General features: G+C 35.6%; 1 long non-coding RNA gene across 50 annotated transcripts; it reads right to left on the bottom strand.

Annotated features, from left to right (window-relative positions):
* Positions 1-1,442: 1,442 nt before the first annotated feature.
* LOC113732281 (uncharacterized) lies at positions 1,443-23,731 on the bottom strand. 50 transcript variants are annotated; one of them, XR_011840611.1, is made up of 22 exons: positions 23,022-23,731; positions 22,872-22,942; positions 21,450-22,739; positions 21,055-21,175; positions 20,217-20,342; positions 17,260-19,384; positions 17,110-17,180; positions 15,688-16,977; positions 15,293-15,413; positions 14,455-14,580; positions 11,498-13,622; positions 11,348-11,418; positions 9,926-11,215; positions 9,531-9,651; positions 8,693-8,818; positions 6,082-7,860; positions 5,586-5,656; positions 5,398-5,453; positions 4,164-4,520; positions 3,769-3,889; positions 2,931-3,056; positions 1,443-2,098 (listed from the first exon to the last, which is right to left on the bottom strand). It is a non-coding gene; the product is annotated as an uncharacterized lncRNA (long non-coding RNA). The 50 variants fall into 50 exon arrangements; XR_011840622.1 differs by having other exon boundaries at positions 4,164-4,307; XR_011840614.1 differs by having other exon boundaries at positions 5,586-5,650.
* Positions 23,732-24,692: the final 961 nt, after the last annotated feature.

The raw sequence follows: 24,692 nt of genomic DNA, 5'->3' as shown, positions 1-24,692 counted from the left end.
TTATAGTTGTTTATCAAATAGTAGGTATTGACATGAAAATTTTGACACATTTTCTTATAATTATACTAGATAATCTTATAATTGTATCGAAAAGTAAATAAAAACTCATTACACAAGGGCATTTTTGGGTATTTATTTAAAAATTTGACCAACTCAATATTATTTTAAGATTTTATTACTAAAACTATTAAATTAAGGAAGGTATGTGTAATTTTTCAAATTTTGGAAGAGCTCAGTGAAATTGTTAGAAACCTCAGGGAAGGTTTCTGAAATTATCCCAGCAAAATATGCATCTCTTTACCGGAAGCCTAACTAAAATTACATATAGCCCACCAACCAGCGGTGTTGACAAGGGACCAGTAGGCACGGTTCCTATAACTTGAACTCTCCCTTTTTAGGTCTTAAGGGTAGAATAGGATAGAAGGATTAGCATTAAGATTAGCATTAGGGTTTTTTCAAAAAAAAAAAAAAGGATTAGAATTAGGGTAGGATAGGATTTACATCTAATTGACAACACAATTTATGATGTAATTATCTACAGGTCCATAAACCTCCATGGGTTGTGCGGCAGGTAGAAGATTTTTTGTATGCTTTTCATTTCTTCTGTTTTTGGTTATATCAAAACATTACATTCAATGAATCCAAAAAAAATGAACAAGCAAAAAATTGACCAAAAATAACATCATAGCTTGGAAAGTTAGGCAAGAATGTGACGTGCCTTAAATTCAAGATCAATTTCATTTTGTATCCTCGAACTTGTGCACCGTTTTCATTTTACACTTGAAATTTTAATTTTGGACATGTTACATGCTAATCTCTCAAATGTGTCTCACTTAAGTCTAATTGATGATACCGTTAGTAAAGTTAACAGAATACAAGGCCGTGCAAATGAATAAGAGCTACAAGATAAATTTGACAAAGATAATGAAAAAAAAGTGAAATGATTCTCAAAGGACAAAAAGCCTTCAATAGCTTGTAGTTTATATGGAGCATGCCTGCTCAAATAACATGAAAATATGAAAATCCATCCCCTGCAATATCACACAGTTGTGGTGAAGAGCAAAATACATATATATATATATATATATATATATATATATATATATAGTTAGTTAGTTTAAAGGACTTAGGATTAAGAGGTTGGGATATTATCATTTCATAAATGATTTGGAAAGAGACTAATTGATTATCAGTGTGTATATATACTAGAAACTTTTTCGGCTGTGCGTTGCCCAATGTGTTGGGCTAAATATGCAGGAGAGGTATTTGGTTTTCCTATATAGATGTATGGAGATGCATATCATAAATTTTAAAAATAAAAAATTAAACTACTCGTTTGGAACCTTAAAAAATACTAATCTGATTAGATGATTATTCATTTAAGTTGAATAGAACGTCTAACGATGAAATTGTTGTGCAGAGAATATAGTTGACAACATACAGAATGTAAACCATCCTCATTGGACCATTTACTCATTGCAATACTTGCACCATTTTATATGTGCTAGCATTTCTGGTTGTAGTTACCAGCTTAACTTCTATTTTTGCATGAGCACAAAAAAATCTTGATTCGTACAATATCTCATTCACTCAACGCATAACCCATTAACATGTTTGAACTGATTCTATCTTCCCAATTTTGAGCAAAAACTAAAATATCTGTCCTCTGGAAATCATTTCAATCTAGCAAGTGAAGGACCTCAGGAGTAACAACAGCAACTTCTGATTTCAACCACTCAAAGCATGGGCACAGGCCCCAACAGAACCTAGCCGGATAGTCCTTGAGATAAACTTCTCTACCGTTTCTGATAATATAGAAACTGAAAGAGCAATTATGATGGGCCATAGTCACACGAGTGACTGGGACAATAGAGATGATATGTCTCTCACTATAACCCTTGCAGTATGAGGGACCGAAGCCCTTTCTGCAGTTACTTCAGAGGAAAACTTGTTGAGGAAGAATGAATCGGCAAAAAAAGCAGGAGTGCATTGGTAGGCTTGGGTATTGCACAACTGGATGTCTTGCACTCTGTGGAAAACATCGTCAGGAACTGTAGCAGCTCTACTTGTTGCGCTCACTTCCGAGTTGAAAGTGTTCCTGGACAGCCAAAAACACAGACAAAATGCATAATCGGTACTTAAAACAATTATGTTTTCCTTTATTTCTCCATCATGGCACAACTATGAGGCAGATTGAAATAGGCAAACAGCATAACTTGAAGGAATGCCATGCAAGAAACAACAAAACCGAAACAATAAATCTTGTGGACAGAGTGATTTCAAATTTTCTGGTCGGGTTCACTAAAGTTCTTTTAGCTTTGGTAGGGATCTCAACATAGCATCCAAACACATAAATCACAAGCCAAAGTTGTTGCAGGCTTAAGTGACCTAGTACGCATGTCCACAGGGTGTACTTGGCCATCCATGACAATTACTTCAAAGGAGGGTTTCAAGCCTAGCACATTTAAGTTTGTCCAATGAAGATTCTGTGAATACTTGACTTGCCATTCTTGAATGATCTTGAATGAACCAACATACTTGTCATTCTTGAATGAACCAACAAACTGAAAAAGTAGTTATAAAATTATTCAAAAGAAATCAGATGGCACTGCTTCAATATCTGGCCCTGAACTGACTGTCCAATGGATCATGGACTAAATGGCCCTTACCTATGAGGAATGTGCATAGGGACCAACTTTTAATGACAAACTGAACCCCAACTTTTACTTAGTTATGTTCTTTTAGCATTTTAACAATTTTTTCCCCAAAATGCTTCAGGCTAGATTCAAAATCAATTTACCTATCATGATAACAAGTTCATTTAGTTATGTTCTTTTAAACTAAATCCAAAATGTTCTTTTAGTTATGTCCTAAAATCTATAAGAGATATGGCATGCCAAATATATTGTGCAAAACAACATAGGCCATACCATCTGATAATACCCACTTTGTGAGTCAAAAGAGAACCACCACCCATGCACGTCACACATTTGATAGGCCCACAAGAACCACAAGTTACTCAAGGCACCATACACATCCCATTACATTTTAAGCATCTGCATGGAGATTTTTTGACAAGCTATCAGCTACATAGAAAGTCTTATATCCGATAACAATAATTGCAGAGAGAAAGCTGCTAACGATCAAGATGGGCCTAACATAGCTAAACTATGAAGTGTGTAACTTTCAGTTTATGGTATGAACTCTCCCTACAGATACAACAAAGTCAGAGTATGGAATACAACTTTACATTGTATCAAACCCATCTCTGAGCAATTAGACCCCTCCCATAGCACGCAGGACAATGCATCATTTTATTTTCTTATTTATCTCCCAAAGGCAGAGCATTATTCTTTTCAGAACTTTCCATTGCAGGAACCTCTGATAAGCCTATGTAATCATGTTCCTCAAAAGGCATAGACATCAAAGTCATTTTTAAGAAATCTTAGCTCAGCCACAAAAAAGATTCTGGAAAAGTAACGAAAAGATGAAGAGTTGAAAGTATACATGGACCAAATTGAACTTGAAAGGCATATAAAGGTTGAAAGAATGAACAAAATTTTTCAAAAATCAAACTGAAAGATCAAAATTAAACTTCCATATGACATCTATCACTAGCAAAAATATAGCGAACGTCAACATAGAATGAGCAACATGAGATCAAGATCAGAACCAAAAAAGGTCGAAAAGGAAAGATAAAGTGCCCTAGAAAACACAAAAAGAATTGGCCATAGAAAAAAAAAGGATATAGAGCAAAATAGAATTTACCTGTGTAATCTTTCTCTCCACGTTTTCTCTACTAATTATCCCAAGTTTCATATAGACATTTCATCAAACGCTTGATAGTCATTAGTCTATGAGATTTCACATACTTGACTTGTTTGAACATCTGTATTTGCTTGCAACCAAAACAAACACCACCAACCAAAAAAAAAACTCAAACATCAGAACATCATTTAATAAAAAAGATGAGAAAAAGAAATAACAAAATGAAGAACATCTAATCAAAAACTTAAAAAAATGAAACAAACCTTGTCAACGAAGATAAAATCCAAAAAGAGACTATGATCAATAATGTGTATACATTAGTTTCTTTATTTATCTACTATTGGTATTTGTTATGTAAAGAAATTAACAAAAAGTAAAGAAAAAATCTGTCTTACCCAAGAAGGCATCAGAGAAAAAGCAGCGAAGAGCAAGGTGGGATTTTTTGCTGCTCCTATTTCCTTCCAATAGTAAGAGCTCAGATTGCAAGACAAAATAAGGAGTGATAAATATGTATGTTCCCTTTCTGATTCCAGATTTCCCTAAAACGTAAAGACCTAAATTGCTAAGAAGCCTATCTGTCATCATAACTGGAAAATAGATCAAATCTGCAAAAATGTCTTTTTTGCAATAATCACATGATTGAGAGATGAGATAGAATACGATCTTTGTGAATCAAAAGACCAGCCAAAATTTGGGGAAAAAGTTGTTGACAGAGGAATACCGCAACTAAACCGCTGAACAGAGTTGGCAATCTAAATAGCATGCAGAAGAATCCTATCAGTCAACGTAAAACTATACAAACTATCTAATAAGTGTAATACTGACAGAGGAAAAAATTAGACAAAAAGAAAGGCGTGATTAGTTTTAGTAGGAAAGATTGCAGAGGTACAATCATTTTCAGCCATATTCAGTCAATAAGTGAAACCAAATGAACTTACAACCCAAAAACTACAGTCATTTTAAGCCATGAAACAACACACTTCTGTTGCTTACCAGACAATCTGGCTTCATTAGGTCTGCGCATTTTTTCATGCAAATATCAGGTTGTATGGTTCAAAGTTCATCAAGAAACATATTTCATCAAGGAAACCTCGTGTTTTTTTTAATGTTCCAGCTTTATAGATACTCGGATTTAGAGAAACTGCCATAGATTCTATAATCTTTAATTGGGTGTAATAGTATTCATAGAATCGATTATGCATCACTAACTGTATCCAGAATACGTGAATATTAATAGATCAGCCAACATGTTGTGGTTTTAAGATTTGAGAGTTCTGTGGAACCAGGAACGTTGCCTTTAGAAATAGTTTTGAGAAATTAATATACCACACCTCTAAGCCAGCTACAACAAATCCTAGAAACTCAATATTAGGATTATCAGTTTTAAATTTTGTTTCTTCTATCGCCTACCTAACTTTTGTGCATAATACCTTCAACATGGGGCAAAACCTTAATGTGTAAGACTTTTTATCTTTTATTCTCAGCTTACACTTCAGACTGAGAATTTAACTTGTTTTAGCTTGGTTATCTCTATTCAGAAAGTGGTGACAACCCTTCCTTCAAAATCAGTTGTACATATTATTAACAGGAAAAGAAAAAACAAGAAACTGAAGGACTGAAGAGAGTGACCTGAAATTGAAGCAACTACATACTGGAAATCTGTGGACGCTTAATTAGAAGTTTTTCTGCACCAATTGTTTCAAAGTGCAATTAACACCCTCAAGAAATTTGGCAACCAAAATAACAAGTAGACAGATTATCCAATCTCTTTAATACTGGTAGGGAAAAAAAATTAAACAAAGAAGAGTAGTAGTTACCTTTAGTACAAAAAGTTGTAGATGACAAGGTTGAAGAAGCGTGAAGTTTTTTGTGACCAGTATTTCTGTTCCTAATATAAAGGCACAAACTTTCCTTCATTCTAGATAATTTGCCAAGTGGTCAACAATAAGGAAAAGAAAAGGACAAACCTATATCCCTAGCAATGGTATTAGCCATCATGAACAGAGCGGATAAAGATGCAAACTGATAAATTGTCAGAGATTTTTCTTTTGAGTCTCAATAATTTCTCAATCGAAAAATGAAAATGAATACAAAAGGACAAACCACAATCCCATGGTTGGGATATGATAGAGAGCACAGAAGTAAAAAAATTGGATGGATAGCCATAATTTAGGGAAGAAAATCATGAAATGATTGACCGACTGATCTGGAAACAACAGGAGGGGGAAAGTAAAGAACAGCAAACAGAAAAAAAGAGACAAAGCAAGAGGAAAAGAATGGCTGGGGAATAAAAAGGAATGGATAATGACTAACGAAAAAATCCGATGAGCAGCCACAATTTAGCGAAGCCAATCCTGAAATTGTTGACCAATTGTTGGAGGAAGCAGGCGGACAACCCATTTCTTGGCCACTGTTTCTAAAAGCTATTCAGCTGCTTCTGTACTTCTTTTTTTCCACCGAAGAGAAGAATAGTCCAAGAAACGGGAACAATGAAAAGGAAAAGAGGATTATCATCTTTTGTGGAACAATCCCACAGTTCGGATATGGATGGGCAGCCATAATTGACTCTTTGTGGGAGAAAAGAAAGCTGAAAGAAAAATTAACGGGAAACAGAGAGAGACAGAAAGGAAGAAGAAAACAAAAGATGATGGGCTAAAGTTGTAAAATGAAGTAGAAAGGGAGTGTTTTGCTTTCCTGCCATCGATGCACTTCCAGATTTTTATTTGACTTTTTGACTCCTATGGGCTAAAGTTGTAAAAATGAAGTAGAAAGGGAGTGTTTTGCTTTCCTGCCACATCGGTGCACTTCCAGATTTTTATTTGACTTTTTGACTCCTATGACTTCTTGTCTTTGATAACGGAGACAAAGAAGTGAAGAACAACAGAGGTGATGGCAACTACGTCTAAGAAAAGATGACAACTGAGAAATAAAGCAAAAGGCTATTCGCGAGAAGTCAGAAATAGCCCTCAATAGTAAGTTACTGTTTTGGAGTTAGTTATTTTTATCTGGGCAAGATAGTAATTTCATGTGAAAAGACAAAAATGACCTCAACAGTGATACACTGTTCAGAGAACTAATCAAGATTCTCAGGGCATAAACGGAAGAAAATTTTTCTCCCTTCCCTTAGCCTACCACGTGGCTAAACCTGGGAGTAGAAGTCTTAGCTTTTTATATATATGTAAGATATACTAGAAACTTTTTCGGCTGTGCAACGCACAGCCAATGCCCAATGTGTTGGGCTAAATATGCAGGAGAGGTATTTGGTTTTCCTATATAGATGTATGGAGATGCATATCATAAATTTTAAAAATAAAAAATTAAACTACTCGTTTGGAACCTTAAAAAATACTAATCTGATTAGATGATTATTCATTTAAGTTGAATAGAACGTCTAACGATGAAATTGTTGTGCAGAGAATATAGTTGACAACATACAGAATGTAAACCATCCTCATTGGACCATTTACTCATTGCAATACTTGCACCATTTTATATGTGCTAGCATTTCTGGTTGTAGTTACCAGCTTAACTTCTATTTTTGCATGAGCACAAAAAAATCTTGATTCGTACAATATCTCATTCACTCAACGCATAACCCATTAACATGTTTGAACTGATTCTATCTTCCCAATTTTGAGCAAAAACTAAAATATCTGTCCTCTGGAAATCATTTCAATCTAGCAAGTGAAGGACCTCAGGAGTAACAACAGCAACTTCTGATTTCAACCACTCAAAGCATGGGCACAGGCCCCAACAGAACCTAGCCGGATAGTCCTTGAGATAAACTTCTCTACCGTTTCTGATAATATAGAAACTGAAAGAGCAATTATGATGGGCCATAGTCACACGAGTGACTGGGACAATAGAGATGATATGTCTCTCACTATAACCCTTGCAGTATGAGGGACCGAAGCCCTTTCTGCAGTTACTTCAGAGGAAAACTTGTTGAGGAAGAATGAATCGGCAAAAAAAGCAGGAGTGCATTGGTAGGCTTGGGTATTGCACAACTGGATGTCTTGCACTCTGTGGAAAACATCGTCAGGAACTGTAGCAGCTCTACTTGTTGCGCTCACTTCCGAGTTGAAAGTGTTCCTGGACAGCCAAAAACACAGACAAAATGCATAATCGGTACTTAAAACAATTATGTTTTCCTTTATTTCTCCATCATGGCACAACTATGAGGCAGATTGAAATAGGCAAACAGCATAACTTGAAGGAATGCCATGCAAGAAACAACAAAACCGAAACAATAAATCTTGTGGACAGAGTGATTTCAAATTTTCTGGTCGGGTTCACTAAAGTTCTTTTAGCTTTGGTAGGGATCTCAACATAGCATCCAAACACATAAATCACAAGCCAAAGTTGTTGCAGGCTTAAGTGACCTAGTACGCATGTCCACAGGGTGTACTTGGCCATCCATGACAATTACTTCAAAGGAGGGTTTCAAGCCTAGCACATTTAAGTTTGTCCAATGAAGATTCTGTGAATACTTGACTTGCCATTCTTGAATGATCTTGAATGAACCAACATACTTGTCATTCTTGAATGAACCAACAAACTGAAAAAGTAGTTATAAAATTATTCAAAAGAAATCAGATGGCACTGCTTCAATATCTGGCCCTGAACTGACTGTCCAATGGATCATGGACTAAATGGCCCTTACCTATGAGGAATGTGCATAGGGACCAACTTTTAATGACAAACTGAACCCCAACTTTTACTTAGTTATGTTCTTTTAGCATTTTAACAATTTTTTCCCCAAAATGCTTCAGGCTAGATTCAAAATCAATTTACCTATCATGATAACAAGTTCATTTAGTTATGTTCTTTTAAACTAAATCCAAAATGTTCTTTTAGTTATGTCCTAAAATCTATAAGAGATATGGCATGCCAAATATATTGTGCAAAACAACATAGGCCATACCATCTGATAATACCCACTTTGTGAGTCAAAAGAGAACCACCACCCATGCACGTCACACATTTGATAGGCCCACAAGAACCACAAGTTACTCAAGGCACCATACACATCCCATTACATTTTAAGCATCTGCATGGAGATTTTTTGACAAGCTATCAGCTACATAGAAAGTCTTATATCCGATAACAATAATTGCAGAGAGAAAGCTGCTAACGATCAAGATGGGCCTAACATAGCTAAACTATGAAGTGTGTAACTTTCAGTTTATGGTATGAACTCTCCCTACAGATACAACAAAGTCAGAGTATGGAATACAACTTTACATTGTATCAAACCCATCTCTGAGCAATTAGACCCCTCCCATAGCACGCAGGACAATGCATCATTTTATTTTCTTATTTATCTCCCAAAGGCAGAGCATTATTCTTTTCAGAACTTTCCATTGCAGGAACCTCTGATAAGCCTATGTAATCATGTTCCTCAAAAGGCATAGACATCAAAGTCATTTTTAAGAAATCTTAGCTCAGCCACAAAAAAGATTCTGGAAAAGTAACGAAAAGATGAAGAGTTGAAAGTATACATGGACCAAATTGAACTTGAAAGGCATATAAAGGTTGAAAGAATGAACAAAATTTTTCAAAAATCAAACTGAAAGATCAAAATTAAACTTCCATATGACATCTATCACTAGCAAAAATATAGCGAACGTCAACATAGAATGAGCAACATGAGATCAAGATCAGAACCAAAAAAGGTCGAAAAGGAAAGATAAAGTGCCCTAGAAAACACAAAAAGAATTGGCCATAGAAAAAAAAAGGATATAGAGCAAAATAGAATTTACCTGTGTAATCTTTCTCTCCACGTTTTCTCTACTAATTATCCCAAGTTTCATATAGACATTTCATCAAACGCTTGATAGTCATTAGTCTATGAGATTTCACATACTTGACTTGTTTGAACATCTGTATTTGCTTGCAACCAAAACAAACACCACCAACCAAAAAAAAAACTCAAACATCAGAACATCATTTAATAAAAAAGATGAGAAAAAGAAATAACAAAATGAAGAACATCTAATCAAAAACTTAAAAAAATGAAACAAACCTTGTCAACGAAGATAAAATCCAAAAAGAGACTATGATCAATAATGTGTATACATTAGTTTCTTTATTTATCTACTATTGGTATTTGTTATGTAAAGAAATTAACAAAAAGTAAAGAAAAAATCTGTCTTACCCAAGAAGGCATCAGAGAAAAAGCAGCGAAGAGCAAGGTGGGATTTTTTGCTGCTCCTATTTCCTTCCAATAGTAAGAGCTCAGATTGCAAGACAAAATAAGGAGTGATAAATATGTATGTTCCCTTTCTGATTCCAGATTTCCCTAAAACGTAAAGACCTAAATTGCTAAGAAGCCTATCTGTCATCATAACTGGAAAATAGATCAAATCTGCAAAAATGTCTTTTTTGCAATAATCACATGATTGAGAGATGAGATAGAATACGATCTTTGTGAATCAAAAGACCAGCCAAAATTTGGGGAAAAAGTTGTTGACAGAGGAATACCGCAACTAAACCGCTGAACAGAGTTGGCAATCTAAATAGCATGCAGAAGAATCCTATCAGTCAACGTAAAACTATACAAACTATCTAATAAGTGTAATACTGACAGAGGAAAAAATTAGACAAAAAGAAAGGCGTGATTAGTTTTAGTAGGAAAGATTGCAGAGGTACAATCATTTTCAGCCATATTCAGTCAATAAGTGAAACCAAATGAACTTACAACCCAAAAACTACAGTCATTTTAAGCCATGAAACAACACACTTCTGTTGCTTACCAGACAATCTGGCTTCATTAGGTCTGCGCATTTTTTCATGCAAATATCAGGTTGTATGGTTCAAAGTTCATCAAGAAACATATTTCATCAAGGAAACCTCGTGTTTTTTTTAATGTTCCAGCTTTATAGATACTCGGATTTAGAGAAACTGCCATAGATTCTATAATCTTTAATTGGGTGTAATAGTATTCATAGAATCGATTATGCATCACTAACTGTATCCAGAATACGTGAATATTAATAGATCAGCCAACATGTTGTGGTTTTAAGATTTGAGAGTTCTGTGGAACCAGGAACGTTGCCTTTAGAAATAGTTTTGAGAAATTAATATACCACACCTCTAAGCCAGCTACAACAAATCCTAGAAACTCAATATTAGGATTATCAGTTTTAAATTTTGTTTCTTCTATCGCCTACCTAACTTTTGTGCATAATACCTTCAACATGGGGCAAAACCTTAATGTGTAAGACTTTTTATCTTTTATTCTCAGCTTACACTTCAGACTGAGAATTTAACTTGTTTTAGCTTGGTTATCTCTATTCAGAAAGTGGTGACAACCCTTCCTTCAAAATCAGTTGTACATATTATTAACAGGAAAAGAAAAAACAAGAAACTGAAGGACTGAAGAGAGTGACCTGAAATTGAAGCAACTACATACTGGAAATCTGTGGACGCTTAATTAGAAGTTTTTCTGCACCAATTGTTTCAAAGTGCAATTAACACCCTCAAGAAATTTGGCAACCAAAATAACAAGTAGACAGATTATCCAATCTCTTTAATACTGGTAGGGAAAAAAAATTAAACAAAGAAGAGTAGTAGTTACCTTTAGTACAAAAAGTTGTAGATGACAAGGTTGAAGAAGCGTGAAGTTTTTTGTGACCAGTATTTCTGTTCCTAATATAAAGGCACAAACTTTCCTTCATTCTAGATAATTTGCCAAGTGGTCAACAATAAGGAAAAGAAAAGGACAAACCTATATCCCTAGCAATGGTATTAGCCATCATGAACAGAGCGGATAAAGATGCAAACTGATAAATTGTCAGAGATTTTTCTTTTGAGTCTCAATAATTTCTCAATCGAAAAATGAAAATGAATACAAAAGGACAAACCACAATCCCATGGTTGGGATATGATAGAGAGCACAGAAGTAAAAAAATTGGATGGATAGCCATAATTTAGGGAAGAAAATCATGAAATGATTGACCGACTGATCTGGAAACAACAGGAGGGGGAAAGTAAAGAACAGCAAACAGAAAAAAAGAGACAAAGCAAGAGGAAAAGAATGGCTGGGGAATAAAAAGGAATGGATAATGACTAACGAAAAAATCCGATGAGCAGCCACAATTTAGCGAAGCCAATCCTGAAATTGTTGACCAATTGTTGGAGGAAGCAGGCGGACAACCCATTTCTTGGCCACTGTTTCTAAAAGCTATTCAGCTGCTTCTGTACTTCTTTTTTTCCACCGAAGAGAAGAATAGTCCAAGAAACGGGAACAATGAAAAGGAAAAGAGGATTATCATCTTTTGTGGAACAATCCCACAGTTCGGATATGGATGGGCAGCCATAATTGACTCTTTGTGGGAGAAAAGAAAGCTGAAAGAAAAATTAACGGGAAACAGAGAGAGACAGAAAGGAAGAAGAAAACAAAAGATGATGGGCTAAAGTTGTAAAATGAAGTAGAAAGGGAGTGTTTTGCTTTCCTGCCATCGATGCACTTCCAGATTTTTATTTGACTTTTTGACTCCTATGGGCTAAAGTTGTAAAAATGAAGTAGAAAGGGAGTGTTTTGCTTTCCTGCCACATCGGTGCACTTCCAGATTTTTATTTGACTTTTTGACTCCTATGACTTCTTGTCTTTGATAACGGAGACAAAGAAGTGAAGAACAACAGAGGTGATGGCAACTACGTCTAAGAAAAGATGACAACTGAGAAATAAAGCAAAAGGCTATTCGCGAGAAGTCAGAAATAGCCCTCAATAGTAAGTTACTGTTTTGGAGTTAGTTATTTTTATCTGGGCAAGATAGTAATTTCATGTGAAAAGACAAAAATGACCTCAACAGTGATACACTGTTCAGAGAACTAATCAAGATTCTCAGGGCATAAACGGAAGAAAATTTTTCTCCCTTCCCTTAGCCTACCACGTGGCTAAACCTGGGAGTAGAAGTCTTAGCTTTTTATATATATGTAAGATATACTAGAAACTTTTTCGGCTGTGCAACGCACAGCCAATGCCCAATGTGTTGGGCTAAATATGCAGGAGAGGTATTTGGTTTTCCTATATAGATGTATGGAGATGCATATCATAAATTTTAAAAATAAAAAATTAAACTACTCGTTTGGAACCTTAAAAAATACTAATCTGATTAGATGATTATTCATTTAAGTTGAATAGAACGTCTAACGATGAAATTGTTGTGCAGAGAATATAGTTGACAACATACAGAATGTAAACCATCCTCATTGGACCATTTACTCATTGCAATACTTGCACCATTTTATATGTGCTAGCATTTCTGGTTGTAGTTACCAGCTTAACTTCTATTTTTGCATGAGCACAAAAAAATCTTGATTCGTACAATATCTCATTCACTCAACGCATAACCCATTAACATGTTTGAACTGATTCTATCTTCCCAATTTTGAGCAAAAACTAAAATATCTGTCCTCTGGAAATCATTTCAATCTAGCAAGTGAAGGACCTCAGGAGTAACAACAGCAACTTCTGATTTCAACCACTCAAAGCATGGGCACAGGCCCCAACAGAACCTAGCCGGATAGTCCTTGAGATAAACTTCTCTACCGTTTCTGATAATATAGAAACTGAAAGAGCAATTATGATGGGCCATAGTCACACGAGTGACTGGGACAATAGAGATGATATGTCTCTCACTATAACCCTTGCAGTATGAGGGACCGAAGCCCTTTCTGCAGTTACTTCAGAGGAAAACTTGTTGAGGAAGAATGAATCGGCAAAAAAAGCAGGAGTGCATTGGTAGGCTTGGGTATTGCACAACTGGATGTCTTGCACTCTGTGGAAAACATCGTCAGGAACTGTAGCAGCTCTACTTGTTGCGCTCACTTCCGAGTTGAAAGTGTTCCTGGACAGCCAAAAACACAGACAAAATGCATAATCGGTACTTAAAACAATTATGTTTTCCTTTATTTCTCCATCATGGCACAACTATGAGGCAGATTGAAATAGGCAAACAGCATAACTTGAAGGAATGCCATGCAAGAAACAACAAAACCGAAACAATAAATCTTGTGGACAGAGTGATTTCAAATTTTCTGGTCGGGTTCACTAAAGTTCTTTTAGCTTTGGTAGGGATCTCAACATAGCATCCAAACACATAAATCACAAGCCAAAGTTGTTGCAGGCTTAAGTGACCTAGTACGCATGTCCACAGGGTGTACTTGGCCATCCATGACAATTACTTCAAAGGAGGGTTTCAAGCCTAGCACATTTAAGTTTGTCCAATGAAGATTCTGTGAATACTTGACTTGCCATTCTTGAATGATCTTGAATGAACCAACATACTTGTCATTCTTGAATGAACCAACAAACTGAAAAAGTAGTTATAAAATTATTCAAAAGAAATCAGATGGCACTGCTTCAATATCTGGCCCTGAACTGACTGTCCAATGGATCATGGACTAAATGGCCCTTACCTATGAGGAATGTGCATAGGGACCAACTTTTAATGACAAACTGAACCCCAACTTTTACTTAGTTATGTTCTTTTAGCATTTTAACAATTTTTTCCCCAAAATGCTTCAGGCTAGATTCAAAATCAATTTACCTATCATGATAACAAGTTCATTTAGTTATGTTCTTTTAAACTAAATCCAAAATGTTCTTTTAGTTATGTCCTAAAATCTATAAGAGATATGGCATGCCAAATATATTGTGCAAAACAACATAGGCCATACCATCTGATAATACCCACTTTGTGAGTCAAAAGAGAACCACCACCCATGCACGTCACACATTTGATAGGCCCACAAGAACCACAAGTTACTCAAGGCACCATACACATCCCATTACATTTTAAGCATCTGCATGGAGATTTTTTGACAAGCTATCAGCTACATAGAAAGTCTTATATCCGATAACAATAATTGCAGAGAGAAAGCTGCTAACGATCAAGATGGGCCTAACATAGCTAAACTATGAAGTGTGTAACTTTCAGTTTATGGTATGAACTCTCCCTACAGATACAACAAAGTCAGAGTATGGAATACAACTTTACATTGTATCAAACCCATCTCTGAGCAATTAGACCCCTCCCATAGCACGCAGGACAATGCATCATTTTATTTTCTTATTTATCTCCCAAAGGCAGAGCATTATTCTTTTCAGAACTTTCCATTGCAGGAACCTCTGATAAGCCTATGTAATCATGTTCCTCAAAAGGCATAGACATCAAAGTCATTTTTAAGAAATCTTAGCTCAGCCACAAAAAAGATTCTGGAAAAGTAACGAAAAGATGAAGAGTTGAAAGTATACATGGACCAAATTGAACTTGAAAGGCATATAAAGGTTGAAAGAATGAACAAAATTTTTCAAAAATCAAACTGAAAGATCAAAATTAAACTTCCATATGACATCTATCACTAGCAAAAATATAGCGAACGTCAACATAGAATGAGCAACATGAGATCAAGATCAGAACCAAAAAAGGTCGAAAAGGAAAGATAAAGTGCCCTAGAAAACACAAAAAGAATTGGCCATAGAAAAAAAAAGGATATAGAGCAAAATAGAATTTACCTGTGTAATCTTTCTCTCCACGTTTTCTCTACTAATTATCCCAAGTTTCATATAGACATTTCATCAAACGCTTGATAGTCATTAGTCTATGAGATTTCACATACTTGACTTGTTTGAACATCTGTATTTGCTTGCAACCAAAACAAACACCACCAACCAAAAAAAAAACTCAAACATCAGAACATCATTTAATAAAAAAGATGAGAAAAAGAAATAACAAAATGAAGAACATCTAATCAAAAACTTAAAAAAATGAAACAAACCTTGTCAACGAAGATAAAATCCAAAAAGAGACTATGATCAATAATGTGTATACATTAGTTTCTTTATTTATCTACTATTGGTATTTGTTATGTAAAGAAATTAACAAAAAGTAAAGAAAAAATCTGTCTTACCCAAGAAGGCATCAGAGAAAAAGCAGCGAAGAGCAAGGTGGGATTTTTTGCTGCTCCTATTTCCTTCCAATAGTAAGAGCTCAGATTGCAAGACAAAATAAGGAGTGATAAATATGTATGTTCCCTTTCTGATTCCAGATTTCCCTAAAACGTAAAGACCTAAATTGCTAAGAAGCCTATCTGTCATCATAACTGGAAAATAGATCAAATCTGCAAAAATGTCTTTTTTGCAATAATCACATGATTGAGAGATGAGATAGAATACGATCTTTGTGAATCAAAAGACCAGCCAAAATTTGGGGAAAAAGTTGTTGACAGAGGAATACCGCAACTAAACCGCTGAACAGAGTTGGCAATCTAAATAGCATGCAGAAGAATCCTATCAGTCAACGTAAAACTATACAAACTATCTAATAAGTGTAATACTGACAGAGGAAAAAATTAGACAAAAAGAAAGGCGTGATTAGTTTTAGTAGGAAAGATTGCAGAGGTACAATCATTTTCAGCCATATTCAGTCAATAAGTGAAACCAAATGAACTTACAACCCAAAAACTACAGTCATTTTAAGCCATGAAACAACACACTTCTGTTGCTTACCAGACAATCTGGCTTCATTAGGTCTGCGCATTTTTTCATGCAAATATCAGGTTGTATGGTTCAAAGTTCATCAAGAAACATATTTCATCAAGGAAACCTCGTGTTTTTTTTAATGTTCCAGCTTTATAGATACTCGGATTTAGAGAAACTGCCATAGATTCTATAATCTTTAATTGGGTGTAATAGTATTCATAGAATCGATTATGCATCACTAACTGTATCCAGAATACGTGAATATTAATAGATCAGCCAACATGTTGTGGTTTTAAGATTTGAGAGTTCTGTGGAACCAGGAACGTTGCCTTTAGAAATAGTTTTGAGAAATTAATATACCACACCTCTAAGCCAGCTACAACAAATCCTAGAAACTCAATATTAGGATTATCAGTTTTAAATTTTGTTTCTTCTATCGCCTACCTAACTTTTGTGCATAATACCTTCAACATGGGGCAAAACCTTAATGTGTAAGACTTTTTATCTTTTATTCTCAGCTTACACTTCAGACTGAGAATTTAACTTGTTTTAGCTTGGTTATCTCTATTCAGAAAGTGGTGACAACCCTTCCTTCAAAATCAGTTGTACATATTATTAACAGGAAAAGAAAAAACAAGAAACTGAAGGACTGAAGAGAGTGACCTGAAATTGAAGCAACTACATACTGGAAATCTGTGGACGCTTAATTAGAAGTTTTTCTGCACCAATTGTTTCAAAGTGCAATTAACACCCTCAAGAAATTTGGCAACCAAAATAACAAGTAGACAGATTATCCAATCTCTTTAATACTGGTAGGGAAAAAAAATTAAACAAAGAAGAGTAGTAGTTACCTTTAGTACAAAAAGTTGTAGATGACAAGGTTGAAGAAGCGTGAAGTTTTTTGTGACCAGTATTTCTGTTCCTAATATAAAGGCACAAACTTTCCTTCATTCTAGATAATTTGCCAAGTGGTCAACAATAAGGAAAAGAAAAGGACAAACCTATATCCCTAGCAATGGTATTAGCCATCATGAACAGAGCGGATAAAGATGCAAACTGATAAATTGTCAGAGATTTTTCTTTTGAGTCTCAATAATTTCTCAATCGAAAAATGAAAATGAATACAAAAGGACAAACCACAATCCCATGGTTGGGATATGATAGAGAGCACAGAAGTAAAAAAATTGGATGGATAGCCATAATTTAGGGAAGAAAATCATGAAATGATTGACCGACTGATCTGGAAACAACAGGAGGGGGAAAGTAAAGAACAGCAAACAGAAAAAAAGAGACAAAGCAAGAGGAAAAGAATGGCTGGGGAATAAAAAGGAATGGATAATGACTAACGAAAAAATCCGATGAGCAGCCACAATTTAGCGAAGCCAATCCTGAAATTGTTGACCAATTGTTGGAGGAAGCAGGCGGACAACCCATTTCTTGGCCACTGTTTCTAAAAGCTATTCAGCTGCTTCTGTACTTCTTTTTTTCCACCGAAGAGAAGAATAGTCCAAGAAACGGGAACAATGAAAAGGAAAAGAGGATTATCATCTTTTGTGGAACAATCCCACAGTTCGGATATGGATGGGCAGCCATAATTGACTCTTTGTGGGAGAAAAGAAAGCTGAAAGAAAAATTAACGGGAAACAGAGAGAGACAGAAAGGAAGAAGAAAACAAAAGATGATGGGCTAAAGTTGTAAAATGAAGTAGAAAGGGAGTGTTTTGCTTTCCTGCCATCGATGCACTTCCAGATTTTTATTTGACTTTTTGACTCCTATGGGCTAAAGTTGTAAAAATGAAGTAGAAAGGGAGTGTTTTGCTTTCCTGCCACATCGGTGCACTTCCAGATTTTTATTTGACTTTTTGACTCCTATGACTTCTTGTCTTTGATAACGGAGACAAAGAAGTGAAGAACAACAGAGGTGATGGCAACTACGTCTAAGAAAAGATGACAACTGAGAAATAAAGCAAAAGGCTATTCGCGAGAAGTCAGAAATAGCCCTCAATAGTAAGTTACTGTTTTGGAGTTAGTTATTTTTATCTGGGCAAGATAGTAATTTCATGTGAAAAGACAAAAATGACCTCAACAGTGATACACTGTTCAGAGAACTAATCAAGATTCTCAGGGCATAAACGGAAGAAAATTTTTCTCCCTTCCCTTAGCCTACCACGTGGCTAAACCTGGGAGTAGAAGTCTTAGCTTTTTATATATATGTAAGATATACTAGAAACTTTTTCGGCTGTGCAACGCACAGCCAATGCCCAATGTGTTGGGCTAAATATGCAGGAGAGGTATTTGGTTTTCCTATATAGATGTATGGAGATGCATATCATAAATTTTAAAAATAAAAAATTAAACTACTCGTTTGGAACCTTAAAAAATACTAATCTGATTAGATGATTATTCATTTAAGTTGAATAGAACGTCTAACGATGAAATTGTTGTGCAGAGAATATAGTTGACAACATACAGAATGTAAACCATCCTCATTGGACCATTTACTCATTGCAATACTTGCACCATTTTATATGTGCTAGCATTTCTGGTTGTAGTTACCAGCTTAACTTCTATTTTTGCATGAGCACAAAAAAATCTTGATTCGTACAATATCTCATTCACTCAACGCATAACCCATTAACATGTTTGAACTGATTCTATCTTCCCAATTTTGAGCAAAAACTAAAATATCTGTCCTCTGGAAATCATTTCAATCTAGCAAGTGAAGGACCTCAGGAGTAACAACAGCAACTTCTGATTTCAACCACTCAAAGCATGGGCACAGGCCCCAACAGAACCTAGCCGGATAGTCCTTGAGATAAACTTCTCTACCGTTTCTGATAATATAGAAACTGAAAGAGCAATTATGATGGGCCATAGTCACACGAGTGACTGGGACAATAGAGATGATATGTCTCTCACTATAACCCTTGCAGTATGAGGGACCGAAGCCCTTTCTGCAGTTACTTCAGAGGAAAACTTGTTGAGGAAGAATGAATCGGCAAAAAAAGCAGGAGTGCATTGGTAGGCTTGGGTATTGCACAACTGGATGTCTTGCACTCTGTGGAAAACATCGTCAGGAACTGTAGCAGCTCTACTTGTTGCGCTCACTTCCGAGTTGAAAGTGTTCCTGGACAGCCAAAAACACAGACAAAATGCATAATCGGTACTTAAAACAATTATGTTTTCCTTTATTTCTCCATCATGGCACAACTATGAGGCAGATTGAAATAGGCAAACAGCATAACTTGAAGGAATGCCATGCAAGAAACAACAAAACCGAAACAATAAATCTTGTGGACAGAGTGATTTCAAATTTTCTGGTCGGGTTCACTAAAGTTCTTTTAGCTTTGGTAGGGATCTCAACATAGCATCCAAACACATAAATCACAAGCCAAAGTTGTTGCAGGCTTAAGTGACCTAGTACGCATGTCCACAGGGTGTACTTGGCCATCCATGACAATTACTTCAAAGGAGGGTTTCAAGCCTAGCACATTTAAGTTTGTCCAATGAAGATTCTGTGAATACTTGACTTGCCATTCTTGAATGATCTTGAATGAACCAACATACTTGTCATTCTTGAATGAACCAACAAACTGAAAAAGTAGTTATAAAATTATTCAAAAGAAATCAGATGGCACTGCTTCAATATCTGGCCCTGAACTGACTGTCCAATGGATCATGGACTAAATGGCCCTTACCTATGAGGAATGTGCATAGGGACCAACTTTTAATGACAAACTGAACCCCAACTTTTACTTAGTTATGTTCTTTTAGCATTTTAACAATTTTTTCCCCAAAATGCTTCAGGCTAGATTCAAAATCAATTTACCTATCATGATAACAAGTTCATTTAGTTATGTTCTTTTAAACTAAATCCAAAATGTTCTTTTAGTTATGTCCTAAAATCTATAAGAGATATGGCATGCCAAATATATTGTGCAAAACAACATAGGCCATACCATCTGATAATACCCACTTTGTGAGTCAAAAGAGAACCACCACCCATGCACGTCACACATTTGATAGGCCCACAAGAACCACAAGTTACTCAAGGCACCATACACATCCCATTACATTTTAAGCATCTGCATGGAGATTTTTTGACAAGCTATCAGCTACATAGAAAGTCTTATATCCGATAACAATAATTGCAGAGAGAAAGCTGCTAACGATCAAGATGGGCCTAACATAGCTAAACTATGAAGTGTGTAACTTTCAGTTTATGGTATGAACTCTCCCTACAGATACAACAAAGTCAGAGTATGGAATACAACTTTACATTGTATCAAACCCATCTCTGAGCAATTAGACCCCTCCCATAGCACGCAGGACAATGCATCATTTTATTTTCTTATTTATCTCCCAAAGGCAGAGCATTATTCTTTTCAGAACTTTCCATTGCAGGAACCTCTGATAAGCCTATGTAATCATGTTCCTCAAAAGGCATAGACATCAAAGTCATTTTTAAGAAATCTTAGCTCAGCCACAAAAAAGATTCTGGAAAAGTAACGAAAAGATGAAGAGTTGAAAGTATACATGGACCAAATTGAACTTGAAAGGCATATAAAGGTTGAAAGAATGAACAAAATTTTTCAAAAATCAAACTGAAAGATCAAAATTAAACTTCCATATGACATCTATCACTAGCAAAAATATAGCGAACGTCAACATAGAATGAGCAACATGAGATCAAGATCAGAACCAAAAAAGGTCGAAAAGGAAAGATAAAGTGCCCTAGAAAACACAAAAAGAATTGGCCATAGAAAAAAAAAGGATATAGAGCAAAATAGAATTTACCTGTGTAATCTTTCTCTCCACGTTTTCTCTACTAATTATCCCAAGTTTCATATAGACATTTCATCAAACGCTTGATAGTCATTAGTCTATGAGATTTCACATACTTGACTTGTTTGAACATCTGTATTTGCTTGCAACCAAAACAAACACCACCAACCAAAAAAAAAACTCAAACATCAGAACATCATTTAATAAAAAAGATGAGAAAAAGAAATAACAAAATGAAGAACATCTAATCAAAAACTTAAAAAAATGAAACAAACCTTGTCAACGAAGATAAAATCCAAAAAGAGACTATGATCAATAATGTGTATACATTAGTTTCTTTATTTATCTACTATTGGTATTTGTTATGTAAAGAAATTAACAAAAAGTAAAGAAAAAATCTGTCTTACCCAAGAAGGCATCAGAGAAAAAGCAGCGAAGAGCAAGGTGGGATTTTTTGCTGCTCCTATTTCCTTCCAATAGTAAGAGCTCAGATTGCAAGACAAAATAAGGAGTGATAAATATGTATGTTCCCTTTCTGATTCCAGATTTCCCTAAAACGTAAAGACCTAAATTGCTAAGAAGCCTATCTGTCATCATAACTGGAAAATAGATCAAATCTGCAAAAATGTCTTTTTTGCAATAATCACATGATTGAGAGATGAGATAGAATACGATCTTTGTGAATCAAAAGACCAGCCAAAATTTGGGGAAAAAGTTGTTGACAGAGGAATACCGCAACTAAACCGCTGAACAGAGTTGGCAATCTAAATAGCATGCAGAAGAATCCTATCAGTCAACGTAAAACTATACAAACTATCTAATAAGTGTAATACTGACAGAGGAAAAAATTAGACAAAAAGAAAGGCGTGATTAGTTTTAGTAGGAAAGATTGCAGAGGTACAATCATTTTCAGCCATATTCAGTCAATAAGTGAAACCAAATGAACTTACAACCCAAAAACTACAGTCATTTTAAGCCATGAAACAACACACTTCTGTTGCTTACCAGACAATCTGGCTTCATTAGGTCTGCGCATTTTTTCATGCAAATATCAGGTTGTATGGTTCAAAGTTCATCAAGAAACATATTTCATCAAGGAAACCTCGTGTTTTTTTTAATGTTCCAGCTTTATAGATACTCGGATTTAGAGAAACTGCCATAGATTCTATAATCTTTAATTGGGTGTAATAGTATTCATAGAATCGATTATGCATCACTAACTGTATCCAGAATACGTGAATATTAATAGATCAGCCAACATGTTGTGGTTTTAAGATTTGAGAGTTCTGTGGAACCAGGAACGTTGCCTTTAGAAATAGTTTTGAGAAATTAATATACCACACCTCTAAGCCAGCTACAACAAATCCTAGAAACTCAATATTAGGATTATCAGTTTTAAATTTTGTTTCTTCTATCGCCTACCTAACTTTTGTGCATAATACCTTCAACATGGGGCAAAACCTTAATGTGTAAGACTTTTTATCTTTTATTCTCAGCTTACACTTCAGACTGAGAATTTAACTTGTTTTAGCTTGGTTATCTCTATTCAGAAAGTGGTGACAACCCTTCCTTCAAAATCAGTTGTACATATTATTAACAGGAAAAGAAAAAACAAGAAACTGAAGGACTGAAGAGAGTGACCTGAAATTGAAGCAACTACATACTGGAAATCTGTGGACGCTTAATTAGAAGTTTTTCTGCACCAATTGTTTCAAAGTGCAATTAACACCCTCAAGAAATTTGGCAACCAAAATAACAAGTAGACAGATTATCCAATCTCTTTAATACTGGTAGGGAAAAAAAATTAAACAAAGAAGAGTAGTAGTTACCTTTAGTACAAAAAGTTGTAGATGACAAGGTTGAAGAAGCGTGAAGTTTTTTGTGACCAGTATTTCTGTTCCTAATATAAAGGCACAAACTTTCCTTCATTCTAGATAATTTGCCAAGTGGTCAACAATAAGGAAAAGAAAAGGACAAACCTATATCCCTAGCAATGGTATTAGCCATCATGAACAGAGCGGATAAAGATGCAAACTGATAAATTGTCAGAGATTTTTCTTTTGAGTCTCAATAATTTCTCAATCGAAAAATGAAAATGAATACAAAAGGACAAACCACAATCCCATGGTTGGGATATGATAGAGAGCACAGAAGTAAAAAAATTGGATGGATAGCCATAATTTAGGGAAGAAAATCATGAAATGATTGACCGACTGATCTGGAAACAACAGGAGGGGGAAAGTAAAGAACAGCAAACAGAAAAAAAGAGACAAAGCAAGAGGAAAAGAATGGCTGGGGAATAAAAAGGAATGGATAATGACTAACGAAAAAATCCGATGAGCAGCCACAATTTAGCGAAGCCAATCCTGAAATTGTTGACCAATTGTTGGAGGAAGCAGGCGGACAACCCATTTCTTGGCCACTGTTTCTAAAAGCTATTCAGCTGCTTCTGTACTTCTTTTTTTCCACCGAAGAGAAGAATAGTCCAAGAAACGGGAACAATGAAAAGGAAAAGAGGATTATCATCTTTTGTGGAACAATCCCACAGTTCGGATATGGATGGGCAGCCATAATTGACTCTTTGTGGGAGAAAAGAAAGCTGAAAGAAAAATTAACGGGAAACAGAGAGAGACAGAAAGGAAGAAGAAAACAAAAGATGATGGGCTAAAGTTGTAAAATGAAGTAGAAAGGGAGTGTTTTGCTTTCCTGCCATCGATGCACTTCCAGATTTTTATTTGACTTTTTGACTCCTATGGGCTAAAGTTGTAAAAATGAAGTAGAAAGGGAGTGTTTTGCTTTCCTGCCACATCGGTGCACTTCCAGATTTTTATTTGACTTTTTGACTCCTATGACTTCTTGTCTTTGATAACGGAGACAAAGAAGTGAAGAACAACAGAGGTGATGGCAACTACGTCTAAGAAAAGATGACAACTGAGAAATAAAGCAAAAGGCTATTCGCGAGAAGTCAGAAATAGCCCTCAACAGTAAGTTACTGTTTTGGAGTTAGTTATTTTTATCTGGGCAAGATAGTAATTTCATGTGAAAAGACAAAAATGACCTCAACAGTGATACACTGTTCAGAGAACTAATCAAGATTCTCAGGGCATAAACGGAAGAAAATTTTTCTCCCTTCCCTTAGCCTACCACGTGGCTAAACCTGGGAGTAGAAGTCTTAGCTTTTTATATATATGTAAGACATAAGGACTTAGGATTAAGTGGTTGGGATATTATCCTTTCATAAATGATTTGGAAAGGGACTAATTGATTATATATATATTAAAGATAGTAACCAATATTACAATAAAAATAATAGTTGGACCAAGCAATCCCAACATCAATGGTGAGACACAAAAACGAGGGTGGGTTCCACCGCATAGACTCTTACAACATCCTATTCTTGAGCGTGAAAAATTGCATTGTCATCGCAACGATAAAGAAGACCAAAGGTACTGTCCAACTCCCCAAGTTCCCTTCATAAGTTGTTAAGACCAGTGTTTTGAAAACCGGACCGGACCGGCCGGTTCGACCGGTTGAACCGCGAACCGGCCATGGCTCCGGTCCGGTTCAATGCCAGGTTTGACTTTGTCAAGAAACCGGTCAAAAACCGGTCGGACCGCGAAACCGCTGAACCGGATTTGAACCGGTTATTT

The sequence above is a fragment of the Coffea arabica genome, chromosome 2e (assembly GCF_036785885.1).
Source record: "Coffea arabica cultivar ET-39 chromosome 2e, Coffea Arabica ET-39 HiFi, whole genome shotgun sequence".
Taxonomy (NCBI): Eukaryota; Viridiplantae; Streptophyta; class Magnoliopsida; order Gentianales; family Rubiaceae; genus Coffea; species Coffea arabica.
The sequence above is the reverse complement of the archived record's forward strand: the minus strand, read 5'-3'. Positions and strand labels throughout refer to the sequence as shown.